The following is a 3,842-nucleotide window of genomic DNA, read 5'->3' as shown; positions in this document are numbered from 1 at the left end:
TCAATAGAACAAGAGGACATAACAATAATAAATATCTATGCACCAAATAAAAGACCAGCAAAATACATAAAACAAACATTAACAAAACTGAAAGAGGAAAACGACAGAAATGGAAGACCTGTCAATAATCTGCCTTATGCAGATGCCTCAACCTACCTTGCAGAAAGTGAATACAACTTGAAGAAGCACTTACTAAAGAAGATCAAAGACATCAATGTTCAATATGGATTTTATCTGAACATCAAGAAAACAAAAATCTTCATTACTCAGCAATAGACAACATCATGATAGGTGGCGAAAAGACTGAAGTTGGCAAGTATTTAATTTTACTTGGAATTACAGTCAAAACCCATGGTAGCAGTATTTAAAAATTTAAAAGATATGTTTCATTGAAAAAAATCAGCTGTCAATTATTTATTTAGTGCTAAAGAGCAAGGATATCAGTTTAAAGACTAAGGTATTCCTGAATCAAGCCATGCTATTTTCAATTGTTTCCTATGCATGTGAAAGTTAGACAATGAATGAGGATGACCAAAGAAAAATTGACAGCTTTGCATTGTAGTATTGATAAAGAGTATGAATATTGCATGGACTGCCAAAAGAAGAAACAAATCAATCTTTGAGGGATTACAACCAAGGTGTTCTTTAAAGACAAGAATGGTGAAACTTCCTCTCACATATTTCAGGCATGTTTTCAGGAGAAGCTAGTCCTTGCAAAAAGATGTCATGCTGGGAAAGAGAGAGAGTCAGAGAAAGAGAAGAGGACCTTCAACAAGATGGATTGACTCAGTGACTGCAAAAAAAATGGGCTTAAGTATAGTGAAATAGAGTGGTACAGGACAGAGGAGCCCAGGGTAGTCAACCTGACTGAGAATGCTGTGTTGACCAGTCTGTTACTGAACACAAGGGGTTCTTTCCATAGTCAGTCGCCAATAAGACAAACGGAATGCATTATCCATAAATGCACTTTATTACAGATCTGTGGACGACAGTGGGTCCCGGCCTCAAAGACTGCCTCCCAGTCTGGGAGTGGTCATGGCCTTACATACTAGGATGAAACTCCAGCTCATTTAACAATGCACTTTTGTTAGTAAGAAAGGTGATTTCTACATCTGAAAAGGACAGTTCCTATCTATGTATCAGTAGTTCAGGAAGGCCCCAGTTCTTCTCCTGGTAAACAGGCAGATTAAGACACAGTTTACATATGACTGGAGAACCAGCTTCACCAGCATCTAGGATAGATGCATTTCCTCTTCTGGTAAACAAACAGATCAAACTACTCTACATGACTAAAGACAGGAGACAGGCTAAGCAACTAGTTTTGCAGGCTGAAGAAAAAGAACTATAGTTTTATAACTGATACCTACCACCCTATAATTCCCCACTCTTTTTATATATGTCTTATATCTATTAGACAAACATACCACCCCATCAAGTCTAGGGGATAAATGCAAACAAAGAATCTAGCCAGAGAAAGGCTGTTGTGAAGAGACAGTCACCACCAACCTGATATGTTGTTCATAGGTTTACTATGAGTTAGGGTTGACTTGACAGCATCTAACAACAACTTATATAAATGTTTGGTGGGATTTACTAGTATTCCTGTCTGGGAAACGCCTTTTTTAGCTCGAAGTGTTTGCATGACTTGATCACTTTCTTCTTTAGTGATGATTCTGTTTAAATATTTTAACTCTGTCAGTTTGTTTAGGTAGGCAGTGAGTTTCTAAAAACTAGTCCACTTCCTCTTCCTCTAGATTTTATCATTTATTGGAGTATAGTTCTGCTTAGTATTAATTTTATTTTATTTTAATTTTTGTGTAAGTGTACCGTCAAATCAGATCTGACTGGTACAGGAGGAGATTGTCCCTCCTTTCCCAGCAGAGCATCTGGTGGATTTGAACCATATGCCTTTAGGATTGTAGTTGCAGCTCCTTACCACTAGGCCACCAGAGCTCCCCTTCTGCTTAGTATTCTAGTGTTAACCTTTTTATTTCAGTTGACATAAGGTCACTCATTGCATTTATTATTTTTGTTACTTGCATCTTCTTGTTCCTTTCCTTCGTTGGACTTACCAGGCACTGTCAATTTAATGAATCCTTTCAAAGAAAGATAAGGAAGACGAAAAAGAAAGAAAGGAAAAAACCTGCAAGAATAAAATAAAATAAAAACACTCGCCTCTACTGTCTAGTCAGAAGCTGACTAATAGCTGGTTTTCTGAGGCCGTAAATCACAGGAAAGGAGATAGTTCATCTTTCTCCAGTCCAGAAGTTGGTAGATTTGAAAGGTCTGAGAGGTGTGGCCTTGGGGTTAACAATGAAATTCACTGTGGACTATGCCACCAGAGCTCACTAAAAACAAACAAGCAGGCAAAATCTGAAAAGTTATGGGAAGTAAAAAACAAGAGCATAAGAAGGAAAGACCTTGGAGGGACTTGGACTGTGCACCTGACTGGCACTCTTCCCACTGCTATGGTGAATGAAGGCAGGATGTCTGGTCTGAGATAGTGTGTCCACCAGTTCATTAGAAGTTTGAGGTTGGGATATCCAGACAAGTCAGAGTGTCTATTTGTCAGAGAGGTGGCTGGGACCTCAAGGTGTGAGCCTGGCTATGGAAAGCACCTCTTCTGGTCTAGGGCACATTGAGGGATAAGGCATCCATCCTGTAACAATGTTTGTATTGACCTCAGAGGAACCTAGGGTAGTCTGCCTGACAATGAATGGTGCATTTGCCAGTGCAAGGGATGGGTGCAGAGAAGGTACCCAGTCATAAATGGCTGTTGTAGAGACAATAACCATCAACCTGAGAAATTCATTGTTGGCATACTTTACAGAGGGTGCACTCTCCAAATGTGACTGTGGAGTGTATGCCCAGTAAGAGGCAAGGACATCAGTTCAGAGGTGGCGCTCCCTCGCATTAAACCGAGGACTGGCTGCTGACCAGTATTGGCACAGTTGGCTGGCTCCCAAAGGGAGTCTCCAAATTTAGAACTGGGAGCATGTGCCCAGTGCCAGACACAGATGATACAGATAAGATGGCAAGGGCCTGGCCTCAAGAGGACTTGGAAAAGGCCAGGAGGACATTTGTCACTCACCTGGTTGTCGTGGTAGAAAGTCACTTCCCTGATCACCAGGAGGGCATAGGGGACAACGGGGCAGAATTTGCGCCTTTCCTGTCTATAACTGCTGGTGTAGATACCGTCATAGTCCCGGGTTCCCATGCTGTGTGATCAGCTGTTCAAATAGGTAGCACCTTGCTGCTTTACAATTCTAAGTTCTGTCTCTTTATTTGACATTTTCATTCTACTTCTTTTTTCAGTGTTTGAACTACTTCTTCCCCCCCCCCCTTTTTTATTTTAAACTCAAGGTTCCAGAATGATCATCTGTGTCTGTTATCTTTATTTTCTTATGTCTTAGTTGAAGAGGATCTGAGCTGCCATTTCAGGACACAAATCATCCCACAACATACCATATTAGTTTGAACTCACAGTGTTTAATATAGGTAGACAGGAATACATAGAAATACAATTTTTTTCAACATAAATGTATAGATAGGTGTAGTTATGTTGTTGATAAATGCCATCAAGCCAGTACTGATTCTGACAATCCTGTGTACAACAGATTAGAGCCTGCCTGATCCTGCACAGTCATCTTTTGTGCTTAAATCATTACAGTCTCTGTAAATTTATCCTATTTAAGATCTTTCTCTCCTACACTGAGACCCTCTACTTTCCCAAGCATGATGTCCTTCTCCAGGGACTGGCCTTCCCTAATAACATGCCCACAGTATGTCAGATGAAGACTTACTATTCTTGTTTCTAAGGAGTACTCTGGCTCCGCTTTTCC

The 3,842-nt window shown here is 40.3% G+C and overlaps 1 pseudogene; it reads right to left on the bottom strand.

The window, feature by feature from the left end:
• LOC102858449 overlaps positions 1 to 3,217 on the bottom strand; it is an 8,892-nt pseudogene extending 5,675 nt beyond the window's left edge.
• Positions 3,218 to 3,842: the final 625 nt, after the last annotated feature.

Source organism: Elephantulus edwardii, unplaced genomic scaffold (genome assembly GCF_000299155.1).
Source record: "Elephantulus edwardii isolate Elephantulus edwardi_28Jun2011 unplaced genomic scaffold, EleEdw1.0 scaffold00278, whole genome shotgun sequence".
Classification (NCBI taxonomy): domain Eukaryota; kingdom Metazoa; phylum Chordata; class Mammalia; order Macroscelidea; family Macroscelididae; genus Elephantulus; species Elephantulus edwardii.
This window is presented reverse-complemented; position numbering and strand designations above follow the sequence as displayed.